This window comes from Podarcis bocagei (genome assembly GCF_964188305.1).
Source record: "Podarcis bocagei genome assembly, chromosome: 6".
In the NCBI taxonomy this organism is placed as follows: Eukaryota; Metazoa; Chordata; class Lepidosauria; order Squamata; family Lacertidae; genus Podarcis; species Podarcis bocagei.
In genome coordinates, this window is record NC_138130.1 from 40,589,931 (window position 1) to 40,611,539 (window position 21,609).

Consider the following 21,609-nt stretch of genomic DNA (forward strand, 5'->3'; position numbering starts at 1 on the left):
GGCCGGCTCTGGCCAAAACACTGGGTTCTTACAGAGAGCAAGTCTCTTTCAGCGCCAGTTCCAAGACAGGGTTGTTTTGTTCTCTTTCTCACTCAGACACTTTGATGGCATCACCTCCAGCCTGTGAGTAAGGAAGGCACATATCGTTCCATAAGGACCTGCAGCTGTTTAACTTCTATTGGGAGCGTATCACCTGTATTAGGACATTTCTTTAGTTATACAAAGGCTCATTCTGCCAACAAAAGGGAGTCTGCCAGGCCAAACCTTTCTACTCCTCCAGACCAGACAGAATACAATAGGATGAAATATTGCCTTTCACAAAGGTAGCAGCTACAGATCACACAGGGAGGCATGCCTGGGCAAATATATTGCCATTCCAGTTCCCATACCCTTGCTCATCCTTGCTCAACCTTGTGCCTTCCAGATGTTTTGGACCTCAGCTCCCATCATCAATAGCCACTGGGCCTGCAGGCTGGTGCTGCTGCAAGTTGCACTCCTAAACAACTGGAGGATGCCAGGTTAGGACAGATCACTCTTTATAACTCTATAATTGACACTCATGAAGTTGTGGGGTTCACTCACTCATAGCAATACAAAATAGTGTTACAAAATCATTTCTGTGGAGAGGGCATATTATTTCCCTATATTCAAACGAACCATTAATGTTTTGTGGCATCTGATTGTCCCTGTAGCAGAAGCAGTGCTATTTTTCTAGAAAAAGAGGTGCTGGAACGCATCATGGATGCCTCCTTCGTTCTCTGATAATGGCAATGGCACCCACTCAAGAAGTGCCAGAACTGATTTCTGGTAAATTCTGGCTGGGGGGAAAAGCCCTGAGCAAAAGTCTATCTAGAGCACACAGTGAACCATAATTTGTACAATGAAAAACACGGCATTCAGGAATCAGAGGCAGTTTTAATTAAAGTGAGGAACAGCCCCACTGGATGAGAAGTGGGATTAATTATGGCTGTTGGTAGTAATAAGTCTGTTGGTAGTAGTAATAATACTATTACTACCAGTATTAATACTGGTAGTAATAATACTGGGTGGTGATGTTTTGCTAGATTAAGATGCATACATATCTACAACTCCTAGAACCATGCGGTTGAATTTGAGGCAGCCTCATCCCCAGACTGAGGGCAACATTCTGTAACATGTGAGTGACTTACCACTACGTGACGAGTAACCAATTCTACTACTACAGTATGTAGCATAGCTCCACTCTCTGCCTGGTACTTTTACTTGGGTCACTTGATTCTGTGTGAATCTTTTTATGCCAGCATCAGCCATCACCAGGAACGGGTCAGATTGGCATGTGAGCTCTGGCCTGATTTAAAACTCTGACTCTGCAGGCAGTGTTTTAATGACCTCCAACAAATACCGGCTCCATGTTCATGGGGGGGGGGATCAGTATGTAGAAAAGAAATGCCAGAGAACTTTTCAGTCTTCACGTGTCAAACGAGTCGATGCAGCAATCTGATAAAAACTGTCAGGAGAAATGTGGAAATTTATCATGACAGGATGTGTGCATTTTTAGAATTTCTCAAAGGAGCACAGAAACAAATTCCAAATGTCCATCCCATGTGGAACAGGAACACCCATAGGACAGGCAGAAAGCAAGACTGGCATCAGCAGCACTGTCCCAATTAATTCGCAGGAGCAAAGCCCTGCAATGCAATTCTCTACAGGAAATCCTCTCCTTGTGCATCATTGTTCCAGGTAGAGGGTAGAGCTATGTATTTAAACACACAAGAAAGATAATATAGACATGTATGAATGTATGAAGCCACACTGGAGATTTCTTCTTATAGGACAGCCTATAAACACTACAGATAAATACATGCACACCAAACTTCATTTATAGCCACAGCAAAGCACATTTACCTTTTGCCGTTAAATGCCTTATCATGACGTTATAGGAGCGTGTCTCGTTTCTGTTAGCTTAGCTTTAGAAAGTACACAGTTATAAAGATGTACCAGCCCTTGAGTTGTTAGCAGTTGTTAGAAAAATAATGTAAGAATGGTATGAGGCCACTTGATTCTCCCAGAGACAGTGGATCACTATGGTAACATGTTTTGCTTGAGTTTCTCACACTGCAGAGAAATTGAGAAAAGTGTATTGTTATGTATTTGCTGGTACCAGAATGGCAAGGGATCTCAGGGGTCCCACTGCAAAACTTGAGTTTAACTTCCTTGAAATGCTGGTCACCAGTGGCGTAGCGTGGGTTGTCAGCACCCGGGGCAAGGCAAGTAATTTGCGCCCCCTAACCCGTGGATTTGCGCCCCCTAACCCTAACCCCCAGATGTTGCGCCCGGTGCGGCCGGCCCCCCCTGCACCCCCCACGCTACACCACTGCTGGTCACTGAAGACTACGCCATTTCTGTGATATAAGGTTGAGTTATACACACACACACACACACACATATATATATATATACAGTTACAGGCAGGTAGCCGTATTGGTCTGCCGTAGTCGAAACAAAATAAAAAAGTTCCTTCCAGTAGCACCTTAGAGACCAACTAAGTTTGTTATTGGTATGAGCTTTCATGTGGTATCTGAAGAAGTGTGCATGCACACGAAAGCTCATACCAATAACAAACTTAGTTGGTCTCTAAGGTGCTACTGAAAGGAACTTTTTATTTTGTTTTGATATATATATATATATATATATATATATATATATATATATATATATATAGTTTGTTGTTGTTGTTGTTTAGTCGTTTAGTCATGTCCGACTCTTCATGACCCCATGGACCAGAGCATGCCAGGCACTCCTGTCTTCCACTGCCTCCCGCAATTTGGACTATATATATATATATATATATATATATATATATATATATATATATATTTGCTTTCGTAGATTTTCACGGGTACAGGAATGCAGGTTTTGGTGTCTTCGGGTGTCTTCCCGTGTAAGAGTTGGGGTGTCTAGGCGACGTTTCGACGAGGTCTCACTCGTCATCTTCAGGCTGGTGCTTTCGGCTTCTTGTTACTGGAACAGAGCAGGATCTCAGTGTTTTAGTTCCTATAAATACTGTTGAGGGGGTGTGGTGTATAGCCTCCAACGTTCTGGGCAGAGAGGAAGTTTCCAGGTTAGTGTGCCTTTTCTTCTTTTGTTCATTAATTACTTGAGGGATATCTTGAGTGATTTCTTGAGTGATATCGCAGAACACAAGAATGCCGTCAAAAAAGAAGAAAAAACTTCCTCTCTTTACCAACACATGAAAGAAACAGGACACGAAATTAATTTTGCAGATTCCAAATTGCTCTTTAACATGGAACATCACCACAAGAGAATAATCATGGAAGCCATCGAGATAGAGAAACACCCTCACAACATGAACAAGCGTGACGACACGTCCCGCCTGCCAGACATCTGGAAATTAGCCCTCCCCACAAAAACCGACACCAGAACCAGAGACACACAGAACGCCATCTCCAATCAACCACACCAGACCCAAACCCAGACCCTCTCCACAGATAAATTACAGACACCATCCAGTAGCCAAACCATAGTGGCACCTCCGGATGCTGCACCCCCCTGCAATCCCTACACAGATCTGGCTGGCACAGGGCACAAAACCACAGCTCGCCCCTATACACGAAGCCAAGCCAGAGCACAACTAAGTGCAGTACAGCCATCTTCTCAGAAAAAACTTTTCACAAGCTCAAGAGGTCAAGACACGAAAGCTTTAGCAACTAATCCACACCTAACGACCCTCCTAAGTGGTACTCAGAATATCACTCAAGAAATCACTCAAGATATCCCTCAAGTAATTAATGAACAAAAGAAGAAAAGGCACACTAACCTGGAAACTTCCTCTCTGCCCAGAACGTTGGAGGCTATACACCACACCCCCTCAACAGTATTTATAGGAACTAAAACACTGAGATCCTGCTCTGTTCCAGTAACAAGAAGCCGAAAGCACCAGCCTGAAGATGACGAGTGAGACCTCGTCGAAACGTCGCCTAGACACCCCAACTCTTACACGGGAAGACACCCGAAGACACCAAAAACATATATATATATATATATATATGCAGGTTTTGGTGTCTTCGGGTGTCTTCCCGTGTAAGAGTTGGGGTGTCTAGGCGACGTTTCGACGAGGTCTCACTCGTCATCTTCAAGCTGGAAGGTTTCCTCCCCGTAGAGGTGAGATATTTGCTTTCGTAGATTTTCACGGGTACAGGAATGCAGGTTTTGGTGTCTTCGGGTGTCTTCCCGTGTAAGAGTTGGGGTGTCTAGGCACCCCCAGAGGTTTTATTGGTACACTGCTCAGTAAAAAGATTTTAAAATAATATCAGATCAAATAAATTATGCCTGGGCAATGTATCAGTATATAGTTGGCCCCAGTGTTCAATAGCAATTAAAGTGTGCCTTCTTACCTCTCTCTCACTGTGGGAGAGAAACTCAAAGCTTCCCCAGAATGGAGTGAAGGATGCCTAAAAGCTCGTGCTGTTTTCTGAAGCTCTCTTCATAGCCAACTTCTCTTCGAGACACTGCAACATAATGGAGTTGAGTTGCTTTAATTAACTGCACATTCCTGGGGCCTAAAGTGCCTGTAGAGGATTCATGAAGCCTTTCTGCCAATATTAAACACAGATCAACTCTGTGCTAGTAAAGGAAACTAATGTGTTTTCTGACCTGTCCCAAAGGCTTGGAGTGAACAAAAGAAAGGTCATTATTTCCAAGAGACTCTACTAAAACCTCTCTGCAGTGTCAGTTTTGTTGACATCCCCCCTCATTCCAGCTGGTAATACTGCAGTATCATTGCTGCCGGAGGCCTAAGAACTGCCAGGAAAGAACTGGCTTTCCCAGATATGGATTAATGCAACTTAACACAAGTTGTCCTGTTATTCAGGACGGCCACTTGCCAAAAGGAAACTGTCAAGTGTGAAGAAAACAGGATGCCTTCTAGAAGGACAGAGAGCGATGAAACTCAAACAGAGTGACTATGTTTCCATGGCAATGCCCGCTGGTTATCCACTGTGTGCAAAATAAAAAATAATAAATGATTTAAGTTTTGTCTTGTCAGTAATATGCATCATCCCAAGTAAAATGAATTGTACATTTGACATCCATTTTTAAAAGGTTAATGAACGCTGCATTCCTAGGCATGCTTACTCAGAAGTGGGGCAGCAATTTCAAAAAATCTGCTAGCACATTTGCAAAGCTAACAGGTCCAGTATGGTTTCAAACTGGATGGTGGACCGTGTTGCAGGGGGAGTGGTAATCTGTCAGTCCCCCCAACATCTCAGGTAAAGACATGACCATACATGGGATGGCCCTGTCTGTGCAATCTCTCATGAAGTAAATGGAGCTACAAGACATATGGCTGTTATGTGTTAAATCAATGCTGCAGAACTGGTGGTCCTTCAGGTGTTGTTGAACTCTGGCTCCCCAGTTAGTATGGGCCAGGGATCATGGGAGCTTTCCCCCAACAAAATCTGGAGTCCAGTTTCTCCACTTTGCTAAATTCTCACACCATATAGTACTTGAGGTGTGGGTAGGTGGAAAAGGACACCAACTGTTCTAGCACTGGAAAGGAACAAGTAGTCTATGGTTTGTAGGAATTAGTCTACAGTCTCTCTTTCACAACTCCCATCCACAATAATTAACCTCCAATAGAAGTTTTGAAGAAAGGATAGCTAAAGACTGCACATATTAAAATAGTCTAGCTAGGACATGTTTATCAGCCCTAGCAGTTGCTGTTGTTGTTTTATATCGAGGCCAAATGCACATGAGAGTTGAGACAAAATTATTTCTGGACTGGACCATCATAAACTTGCATAAAAGTCCCTGCCGTTTTCTATTTGTTTTTGCCTAACCGTTTTTTGGAATCAAGAAGCAATTAAGCTATCCATCTTGTATCCTTTCAGAGAAACTGGGCTAAACTGTGATGGAAACAGCTCATCTTCATTTCCAGAGGAAAAACCTTTCAACCTTTGGCAGTTCACCCGTCACCGACAGCGTTCGGCAGACTGGATTACTTGCAGCCTAGTAGTTCATTATTCACATCACAGCAACTTCCACAAAATTTGCACTGAGCTAAAGTGAAAATGTGCTGTCACGTTTGTCACCGTATAAATATCTGACCTTTCCATATGGAAGGAAAAAACACCAGCTGTCTGTGACAGTCTGAAAGTATTTGGCACAAGCTCACCAGGAGCGATCAGGCCCACTTTACAACACTCCCCCCCCATGTTAAATTCTGAAAGAAAGCAGGCATTTAATAGGGATATGCTGGCAGATTTAAATGCCAGTGCTATACAGGGCGTGGGGGTGGGGGGAAACCAACTCAGACATCAGCACAGCTCTTTGCAACAGGACACAAAAATAAACTAAATGCTCAAAACTTTCTGTTGAAGTTTAGCAAAAGATAACACAATAAAAACAACCCCCCAACTGCTATGCATTGACTGGAAGCAACTCTGAACAGTGGCCGGGCCTGAATTTCTCCATCCCTACCCAAGATACATTTGAAGGACTAAGCTGAAAAACTGAATCGCATTTTCTTGACTCAAGACATGGCTAACATTACGTCAATTGTAAATGGTAAACTCTGGCGCAAGTGTGAATTGCTGCTACTTAAAACTCAAACACCATATGTAACTGATTGTTTCACCCCTGTTTATAGCAGTATCGAAGCGTCACATCATACATTTTTTTTGTTTTACGAAAGCTTGACATTTATGCAAAGCAGAGCCTTTGACCATACAGTGTTCAGTTTTGTCACATTTTACAGTTAAAATGATAACAACTAAAGCCAGCTCTCTTGCTGAACGTAACCCCGAATGATTTATGATGTGACTTTAAGCAATTTCCCAGCAAAGATAATTCTTATATCGGTCCCTGAGGTCATAGGAAGAATTAAAAATGGTGTCTCTGCTTTCCGATAAGGTCGACCAAACCTTATCATTGCTGTGTTTTTCTAGGAATGAGCAGTAGATCTATTGGTGCAATGTTGCAGGGATCATAGAATGATAGAGTTGGAAGGGACCTCAGGTGTCATCTAGTCTGACCCCCTGCAATGCAGGAATATCGGCTAAATCATCCATGACAGATGGCCACCCAACCTCTGCTTAAAAACTTCCAGGGAAGGAGAGTCCATGGAATCTCCTTTCTTTTAACTCAAATCCATTGGTTTGGGTCCTAGACTGTGGAGCAGGAAAAAACTTTTTTGTATGTCTTATACTTCCCCCCCCCCCCCATTTTTCTTGTTGTATCTTTCTGTAAGCTGTTTTGAGGTCTCTTACAATCAAGCAGTGTGCTGTATAAATTTTGTGAAATAAAATAAAATAAAATAAATAAAATATTATTTCCTCCAACACTGGGCTTTAGGGTAAAAGCTCTGTCTGTGGGGGCATTTTTAAGCACAGGATTTTTTCCACAGGCTCAGACATGACATTGATTGAGACAGATTCCCACCTTGCAATTATCTGGTCCTCTAATATATTGCTCCATATATTCTCTTATCCTTTAATTTTGCCCTTTTGTCCCTATCTTGCCTCCTCAGTTCTTGTTCAGATGTGATCTAGACAGTCCTATGTGTGATGCGAAGCGGCAATGTGATTTGAGGGGTCCGAATCACAAGTCACAAGGCTGCAAGATCAAGTCTGTTCAGGAATATGATAAATCAAGCCGATTCCGAGGCTTGGTAACAATTGATATCTAATTTGGCAGTTAAAGCCATTCAGGATGAAGTCAGTTTGCCAGCTGAATGCAGCGTGGGCGCATGAGACAAAGCAACATTCACCTCCAGCTGAAAGACTCTTGAAGCAGAAATGACACAACTGTCCAAAATATGTGTGCAAAATATGTGTGCCTGGGGGAAAGCAGGGAAAGGTAACCCGAGTTATGCAACAAAACTTCATAATACCAGCTTTGTTTATTGCACTAGGAAATAGGGATGTTGATGTTAGGATATTTCCGTTCCACCTTAAAAGGGAGCAGGCTTTGTGAGTCACAGAGTCTGCGTATTTCCTGTTGACAGGAAGTTTATGTTTTCTGTTGCTTTCGTTTCTCTCTCTCGGTGCCTGAACGCTGAAGCAGGCGGTCATGTTTTTTCTCTGTTCTGACTAACTCAGAATAAACTTATAAATAATGCTCTCCTGCGTGCATCTTTCGCTGTGCATTATCTGCTGATAAGAGCGTGCATCAGCTCTGGAATGTGGCAAGCTATTTCTGGAGGTCGTGTCGCTAATTTCTGATACTGCGTGTCTACAGGAGATCGATGGACGTCCGGAGGCGACGTGGGGCCATGATGGACTTTGTCTCCCTGGCATTATCCCAACAGTTTCTTAGTGGCATATTGCATATGTTGAACTAAATATCAGTGGACAAGTTCCAAATCAGTTACCTTAATATATTTCCTTCCTTTCTAATGGCAGATAAATCATTGTTATCCTTCAGCCTAGATGTATATCGAACTTCTGAGGAGTTGCACCATTACAGGAAGGGGCTGTGGCTTTGAGGTAGCGCATCTGCTTTGCATGCAGAAGGTTCCTGGCCCACTCCCTGGCATTTCTGGGCAGGACCGAGGTCACCCTTCTCTGAAACCCTGGAGAGCTGCTGTCCAAAATGGTGGACAATACAGAGCTAGATGGACCAGTGGTCTTCCTTAGCAAGTTTCTTATATCCTTCTTGAATAGAGTGCAAAGGGGTTTGTGAATGATTCATGCAATTGCTTCCCATGTTTTTTTGGTTAATTTCTGCATCTTCTGCCAATTCCTGGAGGGCATCGTGCAGAGATATTTCACTAGAAAGATGAATAATGGATTTATGACTCGCTCAGACTTTCTCTGCTTTAGCCTAAAATGTGGGCCCATGTCAGGGGCAGCTAGTTGTGAGAGGAAAAATTGTTTTGTGTTTTGGGAAAATCTGAGGCAGTGGTCCCATTCAGCCTGGTAGGCACATCTGAATGCTGAATATTTGATCTAGTAGTTAGAGTTCTACTTTGACTTCTAGAAATGAACTTATTATTTGGCCTCAGAGAATGCACTTGAACAAGCATTCTCACATGCAAAATATGGCCACTGGGTTGGGGCATTAGTGCAATATGCCAAGAGAAGCAGAGAGAGAGAATTCTAATATGCAAGGTAAAATTTGCCTTCCTCTCAGAATCTTCTTTTTGCCTACCATTCCTCCCCCACGCTTCATATATTAGCTGACCTTCATATATTAGCTGACCTACTTCAGCACCATAGCTTCTTCCATTCTGGATGCTAGAGTGGGGATGCAGATGATCATTTCGATTGACTTGAACTGAACTGACAGAACTTAACTAGTTTGTTTTGTAAAGGGATGAGTAGGAACAGGAATTAGTTCCTTTTTCAACATGCTTGAACTCGGACTACCCCTAGTTCCTTTTAAAGATGTCTTTCTGAGCTCTGTTAGTGCCAATGCATCGTCTTCCTATAAATGGCAGGGAGCCACATTTGAGTATAACCTCTCTAGTTGTGTGGGCTTTGAAAACCACGTTCTTTTACTGAACTAGGCTAAAGCTGTATTTGTCATCAACTTTGCAACTTAAGGCATTGCTGGCAAAGGGGAAAGAACTAGAAGACATCTAGAATGACATGCAGAGTCATGCTGTATACAGATGTAGCCCTGGAATAGAAAGCTATCCACTTCCCCATTTCAGGGATAATCTCTTACTTATGCTAATAATTCGCTAATTATTTAGCAAAATATATTGTACATTTTCCCCTTAACTATATAATTTGTGCAGTGTGTGTGTGTGTGTGTGTGTGTGTGTGTGAGAGAGAGAGAGAGAGAGAGAGAGAGAGAGAGAGAGAGAGAGAGAGTGTGTTAATGAGAGTTTCTGTAGGAACTGCCCCTACTTTTTAGGATACTGTTCTTCGCCCTAGCTCTTGTGTAACCCCTCTTATGTAGTTTAATACGCACACACGTATCAGTAATAAGGTGTCAGACTTGATCTTTGGAATAGTCCTTTTTGGCTATAGAGCATATGACTCTCTCCAGCTGTTAACCGCACATCTCACAAAGCAAAGACTAAGGAAAGCTCTATAAATGGGTTTTGTTTTAGAACCAAGTGTCCCCAGTTATAGAAGCCACTATTCCTATGTTTAGCAAACAGCTTGCTTTCCAGATGTCACATGCAAAAGGGAACACGCCGTGCTAACGGCATCTGTCCTCTTAGCAAAGGTTCAGTGGCCATGCATTGATTTTGTTTCAAAGTGCAGGAGAGACTTCCTAGTTGTGCTAGTTGTTCTCAGATATTTGTAAGAAAGTTTCAGCAGCTTGTAGCCTTAGCCTAGGCCATGTTCATTTGGAGCTGAGGCCCATAGATTGCAATGAGATTGGCTTCCTAGTAAATATACAAGCAATCAGATATATATATATATATATTAACCTGTAAGTAAACCCTATTGAAAGGGACGCGGGTGGCGCTGTGGGTTAAACCACAGAGCCTAGGACTTGCAGATCAGAAGGTCGGCGGTTCAAATCCCCGCGACGGGGTGAGCTCCCATTGCTCAGTCCCTGCTCCTGCCCACCTAGCAGTCTGAAAGCACATCAAAGTGCAAGTAGATAAATAGGTATCGCTCAGGCGGGAAGGTAAACGGCGTTTCCGTGCACTGCTCTGGTTCACCAGAAGCGGCTTAGTCATGCTGGCCAAATGACCCGGAAGCTGTATGCCGGCTCCCTCAGCCAATAAAGCAAGATGAGCGCTGCAACCCCAGAGTCGGCCATGACTGGACCTAATGGTCAGGGGTCCCTTTACCTTACCTAAACCCTATTGAACACAAGTTCCTGCTGATCCTGCACACTGGACCAACAGAAAAATGTAACTGACTTTTAATTTCTATTTCATCCTTCATCTAGTTCTAGGTATGTTTATTAACAGCTCCACCCAACCCCATATCACCTGTAAAAATACAGATCTTGAGGTTTGTTTAACACTCCTCTGTTACTTAAACAGGGTTCCCAGAATAGGAGGAGGTAGCCAAGGGGGCATTTCCTGTTTTGCCTCAAGCGGCAAAACATCCTGGGCTAACCTTGCATGCTTTTTCCTAAAATGACACGGGAAAAGCCTACCGGAATAATCCTGGAAAAGGTATTCAAATGTGAAGACTTGTGCATACATCTAATCACTTTTATTATGTTTCATTGTTCTGAAAACCATTTCCCAAGATCAAACGCTGATGATTATGGTAGCTGACCAAATTGTGTCAGATGTCACGATGTTCACAAAATTATTGGGAGGGTGGAATCCCGTATTGAGAAAGTTGCTGCAAAGACTACTACTTCGCAACGACAGCAAACAAGTTAACTACAGGCTAGTTCTGTGCTCAGTCTGCCTGCAGCCGATTTCTCTTCCATCCCTGCTGTTGACCTAACAAAAGAGTCACTCATGTGCTTTTATATGAACTTTAGTTTTAATATAGGAAGCAGCCATAAGAACTGTCCTAATAACTCCAGGGGCCCTGAAGAAAATGGCTCTGGGAAATGATGGCTGATATAACTAGCATTTTCCCACCCCTCCTCTTTACTGTAAATTCCAAGCCCTACTTTTCAATGACCACTTTTTAACTCTCAGAATGTGAAAGCCTCATTGTTGGGTTACAAGGAGATTGGATGCCTGTCAACCATAAGTATTATGCTCGGTAATAAATGCTTCTAATATTAAAAGTCAGTCATGGCCTTAAAACCAAATCTAATCTCTCTCTTGTGATGCCTTGCTGCTGTTATGAAACCTAATTCCTGAGAGTTGGCAGCGGGGTTCCTTTTTCTTTTTTTTACTTTTTTGTTTTACACTAAGCTCTTGTTTTTCCCTTAAGGAGTCTGTATTTTAGTGGGATACAAGGAAAGGTTAAAATTATGTTTATTCGCATATTTATATGCTACCCTTCTAGTGTAAAATAAACAACCCAGGGCAGCTTACAAGATAAAAGCATTCCATACAAAAGAGACAAAACACAAAAACTCATAAAACACAGAAAGGGCTGTCTCAAAGTTTAAATCTCTTCAGATTTTACATACATCTGGTATGTCTTTCATTGTTCAGAGAAGCTCTTCCTAAAAGAGGTTGCCAAGGATGTTCCTGGTTTCCAGGACTCATTCCCTCTCTGTCATTAAGAGGCGTTTGCCAAGGGTGCTCTGGGATTTTTGACTCATTGCTCCTTCCTTCTCCTTCTCTTTTCCCTTTCCATTCTCTGGAGACACTGGACCCTTTAATTTTTTCAGAGCGCAGGCTTTATGATTATGTAGAGATCATTTGGAAAAAGAGGGGGAAATCCCGGCTCCAAACCAGGCAATAACTGGAAGTAAGCTGTTCAACAGTTGCAAACTACTTAAAAACTGGTGAGGGAGGGCTGTATAGAAAGGAAGGAAGGGGGGTGGGAGGAAATTGCCCATGCCTGCAGATACATGGAAACTTCAAAGAAAGCTGTTCTCAAGCCCTTCTAAAATCAGCGTATCAAGTGGGTCAAATCTCTCTTCAGCTTTTCCACACACTTGGCACGATCAGATTTTCACCGGAAACCTCTGGCACAGCCACAGAACATCATGAAAAGCTCTTGAACGCAGGGAATTAATCGGTGCAGAAGCCAATTAAATATGGGTCAAGCAAGAGTATGGATGGGCCCTTTGTTGTGTCCACTCATTTCAAGAGGTCTAGGCTGACTTGGACTGGCTTTGAATACAGCCCCAAAGGTCTACAATAACCCTATTGGGGAAGGGAGGGGAGAAACATATGAATACCTAACTCACTGCTCTCTCACCTGAAGCCCAAAAAGGCTTCAGGCTTCAAGCAACAGGTAGAGAAATCAAAACATTTAAGTGGCAGTAGAGAGGCTGAGGTTGGCAAAAGTTGTTATATCAGGAGCAAAACACAGATCGCTGCCTCATATTAAGCCAAGCCATTGATCTATCTCTGTGTTGACATGTGGCTGCTCTCCAAAGTTTCAGGGGGGGGGGTAGCTTTCCCATTATTACCTGAAGTTGCCAGGAACTGAACCTGGGAACTTTTGCTCTGCCACCAAACACACAACATGGCCGAGCTACCACTGTGTGGTCAGAGGTGGTTTTAGGGTGGCACACCGGCACGGGTGCAGCGCTGTAGGGGGCGCCACAACAATGCTGTAGAATGGAGCGCGAGAAGCAGGGGGTGTGAATTTTAATGTTGCACAGGGCACTGCTGAAATGTGAAAGCCCAAAATCCACCACTGGAGCTGTAAACTCCGACTTAACAAGGGCGAAGTCACTCTCCCTCTCTTGCTCTAGCCCTCTGCATGCAGAGTATATGGATTCCTGTTCCTTTGGGGAATGGGGGGTGTCATGATCTCTGGTTCTTGAGGGCAATGACAGCAAGTATTCCAAAGCCAGCTCTGGCAGATCTGTGAGATTATCCCCTTAGGAACGCTCGGAATTCTGCTGTTTTGCAATGTTAGATTGGCAGGGTCTTGGTTTATTTTCCCCCAGGCTCATCTGTGCAATCTAAAATTCCTTTCCACTGCAGTCTTTTATGTAATTGCAATCATATTGTTTTGAGTGCTTTTTTGTGAGTGGGTGAAGAAGACAACAGAAAGGTCTGTGCATTCTAGGGAAGAAATGACCATCTTCTAATTCCCAGTCAACTGATGCATGCCATTGGTTTCTTTCAGTGCTTCTTGAATTGGGCACTTTTCTCTATCACCTACGGGATGTATAGGCTGGGGATACAAGATGTAAACTTGAAATTAGGATGTGGGCTGAGAAAAGCTCCAAAATCCAAATAGAGGGGGCCAAAGACCTGTCTTAGGCATACCTCTGGTGTAGGTAGGTTTCCTCAGAACATTTTCTGGTGCCCTAGTCCTAGATAATAATCTAATTTTGCATTGTTATTTTGCTTGAATTTAGGAAAGCTAGAAGCTTTTAAAGTGATTTCCTAAATTCAAGCAAAACAACAATGGAAAATCAGACGGTCTAATATGGTATCTGCAGTTGACATCCAATTACAATATGAAGCAGGTGGGATCAATTGAAAATGAAGTAATGAAAAAAGAAATTCCAGAAAAGTTTCTGACCCACATCACTGTCCCCCTCCCCCCATAAGTCTTCAGAAACTAAAAATGCCACTGGCACCAATGGGAAGTTTACCACCAAAGTCTGACTGATAAAAGGTGGAGCAGAGTTTTTTTTGTAGGATTACAGCTGAGGAGAGAAGAGTTAAGCCACCCCTTGTGCTGCAGTCCTGATGAAAAGCACACTTTCTCTCTTAGTATCATTACATTTTGTAAAAAGGCCCACAGAGTTTTATGCCTGTGCATTTAATGTAAAGTGTGGTCAGGCCCTCGAACTCTTAAGTCTGTGAATATATCAAGAGATTGACTTAAAGGAGTGCTGTTCCAGAACTACCTCAGAAATCAGGCCATAGCACAATGCGCTTGTGAAAAACTGAGTATGTCCTGTGGGAAACCAAACAAACGGGAACCAGAGAATCTGGGGGAATCATTAAGGTGTACATTTTACGCGGCGTTTATCGAGGCTTTAATGAGACACTTGCTCCAAATTACTAACTCTCTCCCACACGCACACCCGACATGTTCTTTCTCATAAAGTTTCAGATATTAAAAGGGCTTTGTCAGGAAACAGCACAATGCACAATGCTCCTGTCCTAACTAACAACATGTTTTTACATTAAAGAAAGACAGCAGTGGGCCTCTTGAAAGCCTTTGGAGGAATATTGTAATGAGATCCATCCTAGTGCTCTAATTCTAGGGAAAGGTTGACTCGGTAGAACCTTTTTACCTCAAGTAACAGGCACAATCGATACTCACTCACAATGGATAGTCTCAAATGATGGCTGCCATTGTTGTCCCATTTTTCCTGGTTGTGTTGATTGACACTTGAGACATGCTCATCTACAGGACAAATGGGACAACAGCATTGGTGAAACAATGCCATCAGCTTCCGGTAGCCTGTACACCTGTAGGTGTACAGCCCTGCGTGAAACTGCCTTATCAGCTCCTTAAGAACAACCCGGCATCGAGGTAGAAGGAAGTGGTAGCAAGAGGACAGACAGTACAATTGAGATGAATCTGGATTTGAGTGAAAGGTAAATGTTGGCAACAGCAAAAAAAGGGAGACCAGATTGGGTGAATAAATGAATAGAGAGGGTATGTCCGGAACCCCTGGCCTACCTGGAAGAAAGTCCCACTGGTGTACACAGTATGTCAAGTCCAGCAGTCAGGAAACACAGTCCAGAGTCAAACCTGAAGCACAGTCCTGTAGAGGTTCTGGAGCATCCAAGCTGAGGTCCATCAATATGGGCAGCTGAGCAGACACAACATCTCAGCTCTACTCTCCTTCCCTCTCTTGAGTCTTGATTGTAGCATCTGGGCTTGATGAGGCATGTGACCCTCACCTGTACTAAGTCTAATCAAGCTGAGGAATCACATACCTCCTCTCTGAGCTAAGCTAATAAGACCCACCTGGGCTGTGGGCCCTTGCCTGACTCGGCCTCCCAGAGCATACCTCCTTCTATGCTTCAGAGACATCATTGTTTGTGAAGACAGGGGCCTCCCTGGCTCTGATTATGGGTCGTGCTCTTCTGGTCCCTGCACACTGACCCTCCATCCCCTTGCTGTCCTCCATCACCTCTTGTGTACTTTTTGCAACCCCAACCTCTCCTTTTCCACCCCCAGCTAGCCCCGGTGGGCCCCAATCGCAGCTACACTCCTCACCAGAATCCTCTTCCTCCTCCCCGTTTTCCTGCCAGTTCATGACAGAGTAAAAGAAGAGGTAATAATAATAATAATAATAATAATAATAATAATAATAATAATAATTTATTTATACCCCGCCCATCTGGCTGAGTTTCCCCAGCTACTCTGGGCAGCTTCCAATCAAGTGTTAAAAACAATACTGCATTAAATATTAAAAACTTCCCTAAACAGGGCTGCCTTCAGATGTCTTTTAAAGAGAATATAGCTGCTTATTTCCTTCACATCTGAAGGGAGGGCGTTCCACAGGGTGGGTGCCACTTCCGAGAAGGCCCTCTGTCTGGTTCCCTGTAACCTCACTTCTCGCAATGAGGGAACCACCAGAAGGCCCTCGGTGCTGGATCTCAGTGTCCGGGCTGAACAATGGTTGGCCCTGGCATAGTTACTGGAGAAAAGAAAGCAATATATTGACTAGTATGGCAAGGGGAACCTGTGGCCCTCTAGATGTTGCTGGATTACAATGCCCATTGCTCCTGACTCTTGGCCATGTTGACCGAGGATGATGAGAGTCATAGGAGTCAACTTCTAGGGGCTGGAGTCATTGTGCTCATAAAACATTTGAGGAGGCTGGCCCCCCAAAACTGATGGGCATTGCCATTCACACAGCGTGTGTGTGTGTGTGTGTGTGTGTGTGTGTGTGTGTGTGTGTGTGTGTCACATCTTGTGGTGAGGTGTGGCTTACCTGTGTCTCCTCAATATTTTATTCAAGTTGGGACCCCTGATGGGAGTTGTTAGAATCCAGCAACACCTGAGAGCTACGTGTTTTCCATCCCTGTGTGGCTTTTAGCCTATCCTGTTTCATGGCTAAGACAATACAGACATACAAACAGACATTCCCATTAAAAACAAAACAAAAATGAGGATATGTTTATGTTGCAGTATTGAGTAATTGCACTTGGTAGAGCTGGAAATAAGGATGTGTTTGCAACCACGGTACATTCATAAGGATATCAAATGCTTTGGAAGTGCAGAGGCAGTGACTCATACTCTGGTTTCTGTATGTTAAAACGAAATGTTCTCTTACTCAGAGGAGATTATGGCAGAAATAGCACCTGGGAGAAATGGTTGAAGTATATCCATTTGTATAGGTATTTTGAAAGCCGGCAGCAAAAGGGTTTGTTCCCCGTGGCCAATTTGTTTTATCTTTTTTTAATTGAAACAAAAGACTAGTAGTTCTGGGATCCAGTTTGCAGCTGGGATACAGTGGGTAAGCTAGCGATCTACATCTGTAATACACCCAAGGAAGCACTGCTGATCTTTTAATTAAACCATGATCACCCAGTTTAACTTGTCTCCAAATGAAAGCAAGGTGTGCTGATATATCAGGTGACTTCACAGCACCTGTTGAGAACTAATAGGTGGTTCAACCTTCATCACACTCTAATTGATGCAAAATCAGAGTGAGTGGGAGTTGTGCAACAACACACAATGTTCAATGGAATTCTTTTGCTCAGGTCTATAAGTTGCTCAGGTCTATAGAGCTCACACAGGAAACTTCCCAATGGGTTTTCCCTAATGGGAATTTTGTCATAGCTTTCAGTGTGGTGTAAATGGTCTGCACCCATTAGTAATTCTCAACAGATACTGTGAATTATCTTAGTATGTCAGTCATGCCTTGTTTTTATTTGGAGGCAATTGAAATGGAAATCAGTGTGGAGCATTAAGGTACATATCAACCATTGTCTTCAAAAAAAGTTTGCAGTTATCTGAGTTTCAGTGTAAATACCCCACGCACTAACCCTGAACAGATTAAGCTATGCCAGCCAAGAAGGACAATGAACAAACTGAAAAAAACCAGCCAGACCAATGGATTTCTGAAAAAGAGATACAGACAGGAATTGATGTTGGTAAAGTTCTTTGATCAAAAATATAATTCAAGCATTAGTTCCAGGAAATAAATCTTTGCTAAGGTTAATGGTACAGCAAACCCCATTTGTTTCCCTTAAGCTGTTTTCCATATTTGAATGTTAATTATGAATGTAGTGGTATTGCTTCCCAGAAAGATAGGTGTCAAAAATATTGTGTTTACAATGCAACTGACTTGTCAGAGATAGTCATCAACTATGATCTCCAGAACCGCCTTGTCACAGAGAAAAGACAAATGGTGTATCAAAACTCCATGTCACTACTTTCAGCTGAAAGTAATGTGTATGCATTACCTAAAACACTGCTAGGTCATTCTTTCTCTCCATTTGGAACAAACCTGGTTTGGGGAAAATTGGATCAAAATGCAGCTTTCTCAAAAAACAACAAGATAGTTACAGGATAGATATATAACATTCTTAGTATACTTTGGAGCTAGAGTCAGGGATTGCAGAGTTGTGGTTGAATGAGTGTAACAAAAGTTAAAATCATAGCCTGTTGTGCTGTTATGAAAAGATAGCAGCCCACAGAACACAAATAATTGTATGTTAATGCTGTATTGTTTTTAACATTTGATTGGGAGTCGCCCAGAGTGGCTGGGAAAACTCAGGCAGATGGGCAGGGTATAAATAATACATGATGATGGTGATGATGATGTTTTATGCAGCCAGCGTGCCAGGTGTCTAGGGCAGGTTTAGCCAATGTGGTGCCCTGTTGTTGGACTCCAACTCCTATCAGCCACAGCTGGCATGGCAAACGGTCAGGGATGATGGATCCTATAGTTCACCAACATTTAGAGGGCACCACATTGGCTAACCCTGGCCTAGGGGCTGCCATATCCTCAAATTTAACACAGCCGCTATGCCCCAAAACTCATGTGAACCGTCACTGCTGTGAAGCAGGATGGGGAAAGAACCTCCATCTCACCATCTGACTAATGGAAAGTAATTGGAAATCTGTCTTGGGGTTTTCAGCAAGTGTCTTATCACATTTACCATCTCATCGTACACAAGACCAGAGGTTGGCAACTTCTTGGCAATGACTTGCTGGTAAATACTAATGACTTTCCATACAGCTCCAGGTATATTTGCCACCTGGAGTTGCCTTGAAGCATTTAGGGAATGAATCATTCAGTTACCGATTTAGCTGCCTGTACCTTAGACACAATTATAATTTTGACTATATCTGTAAATAACATATTATGCTAGTGTAATGGTTGCCAAGCAATTACAGGATAATTTATGGTGAAATGTACTTCTCAAAGGCTCGAGATTTCCACATGCTCCATTGCAATGCATGCTCTTTGCACAGCATGTGAGTGACTTGTGTTGCTCCCCAGCCCAGCCCATCACACCGCATCTTGTTAACAGGAGCTTTGTATTAGTCATGTAATACTACATACTGGCGAGTGGACATAATTTTCCATGAACCGAAGCACAATCGAAACTAATTTGGTGCCTTCTTCCAATTAAGTATTATAGAGATTTCCACCCTGCCTTTCAAACAAATCCCCAGGGTGGTTTATGCAACTTCAGAGCTACAATAAAAACAAAAACAAAGAACAGGCAAACAGTATGTTTCAAAAAGCAGAAAAAGAATGGAAGAAGTGATAGAACATCAGAAAGCAAAGCACTGTGCTGGTCACAGCAACCATTTTAAGTTACTCCCCCCAAGTTGAGACCATGACAGTGGGTTCAGACAATCCAATGTCTCCTTTGGGATAGAAGGGCCAATGCAGGTATCAGAGCACTAAGGGGGCTGGGCCATTATATTGACATGTTGCACATGTGATGCTCATATTATGATGATGGGGTGTGCAGGTGGAAAGAGTGTCTCTCTTTACATCTTGAACTCACTCAATGGTGTCCCTATTAGTAGAGTCCAGGCCAGGCATTGCTCCCATTGCACTATCCCTACTTCCTCTTCATATCAGTGAACGGCAACTAGTCATTTATGTAAGAGAAACATAAAAGGGTTCATCTGGTGATTTGGCTAGGATGAAAGCCATTATCTCTGAGATAAATAGTTCCATAATTATCTGTAATCAAAGCTAGAGACACAGTCCCTTTCTCTTCTGCACATCTACAGAAATCTTCCTTTGTCTGTAAAAGCAGACTTTAAAGTTCAGAGTCCATCTTCCCAAACTCAAGTAAAGTGCCACATAATCTCAGAACAGTAGGAATAGCTTTGGCAATCAGGGTTCTTTTCAAATGTGGACTTGCCAAAGCATTTGTATAGCTAGAAAGAACAGTTTTGCAAGGTCTTTCTTTGCGCTATACCTTGAATTACAAAAGGATTTGTTATAATAATGTCAAAAGGAACCTGAAAAGGACCGCATAATGGCATGGAAATGCACTTTATCTTGCTGAGATGCATACAATATTCAAGAGGTGCCAATGTGAATTTGGATTAGACTGCATTTGACTTGCCTAAGACTTGCTGTGATGTAGATTGCCAAATAGTGATATGCAGCATCTGAGTGAATTATGTGCGTGGTCTGTGTGCCAGGCCAGTGTTTGCAATAATCCAACTCATGTCATGATTGGCAGTTATTATACAAGCATCTATTGTTAAGAAAACTACTTAACACTACTGTCTTTGAAAGTGGTTGTCAATTGAATACTTCAGAACTGAACAGTGGTCAGACTTCAAGAATATGTAGATCTACAGAGGTAAAAGGAATCGTGGTTCCAATTTTTATCCTATTAACAACATTACTAGTAGAAAATGTATTAAGATTCAATACAATTCATTCCTCTCATGTTGAGTATTAAAATAATGATATCCCTTATAATTTCTAAATGACTATGGATCAGCTATAGTGTTGTGAAGGTGCTGCCATGACCCTTTCATTTTTAATTCTCTTTTATGCAAGTTTCTGACCTGCATAAATTTGACAACCCCAAGGTGTTTCCACAACTTTCATATTAATTCTACCTTAATGGGACTCTTTGGCTTAACTTTCCAGGTTTGGGCATTTAATATCCTAGCCATAGAAAGAATATATAACACGTGTAGCTGATAGATCGCCAGAAGACTGCGTTTTACAATATTTAGTAGGCAGATGGGATAATCTCAGTTTAAATCTGTTTGAAATATAACTTTAATCATCACGTTGCCATAAGCCCATAGCCTTCTGGCATCTTCAACATATATGATAAAAGTGTTTTAAAATTAATGTATTAGTCCCAACAATGGCCTGGCTCTGACGCATTCTCACTCATATACCGTATTTTTCGCTCTATAACACGCACCAGACCATAATACGCACGTAGTTTTTAGAGGAGGAAAACAAGAAAAAAAATATTCTAAACGAAATAGTGGATATATGATTTTTATGGTTTATGCTATGGCCACAGACATGTGATCTGACAGTGAGTTTGGAGTAGCCCAATGCAAAAATCCTGAGGATCCATGTGGATCCATGCTTTGTAACCACGGAGGAGGGAAGGAAGGGGAACCATGGATCCTCTGCTCACGACTGCAGCAGATCCCCCCCGCCACCCGCAGGCATTCACTCCATAACACGCACAGACATTTCCCCTTACTTTCTAGGAGGGAAAAAGTGAGTGTTATGGTGCAAAAAATACGGTATTTTAACAAAGCAAAGTGGAGCTTTCCCACTTCACTGAATCAGTGGGAAATTAGCTCAAGAACATAATAGTGCCATCACATCACTCCAAGCATCTAGGACCTACATCCTGCTTCCTACAGTAGCCAATCAGATGCTTCTGGGAAGTCCACAAGCAGGGCTCAGAAGCAATGGTCCTCTCCCAATGGTGTAATTGGAGAGCACAGAAAAGTAGACTTCCTGTGGACACAGAGGCTCCATATAACCAACATGGGTAGTAGTCATAGTTAGACCTATCCTTTACGAATCTGCCCAGATCCCTGGTTCAATGGGGAAGCCGTGAATTTCTTGGCCTTATGGCTGAGGTCAAATATATGGTGTAGCAGTACAACTGTCTTTGGACTATTGAAGCAAACCCTCCAAGTGTCCCTGTTTTCCAGG

The 21,609-nt window shown here is 42.7% G+C and overlaps 1 long non-coding RNA gene across 1 annotated transcript in view; it reads right to left on the minus strand.

Annotated features, from left to right (window-relative positions):
• The window catches only part of LOC308589256, a 62,677-nt gene extending 41,976 nt beyond the window's left edge, over nucleotides 1-20,701 (minus strand). Inside the window, exons 1-6 of the long non-coding RNA XR_014009180.1 lie at nucleotides 17,894-20,701; nucleotides 17,466-17,548; nucleotides 16,417-16,522; nucleotides 15,153-15,285; nucleotides 4,395-4,508; nucleotides 1,885-2,094 (exon numbers count right to left, since the gene is read on the minus strand). This is a non-coding gene — a long non-coding RNA (uncharacterized lncRNA). The remainder of the gene's footprint in view (nucleotides 1-1,884; nucleotides 2,095-4,394; nucleotides 4,509-15,152; nucleotides 15,286-16,416; nucleotides 16,523-17,465; nucleotides 17,549-17,893) is intronic.
• Nucleotides 20,702-21,609: the final 908 nt, after the last annotated feature.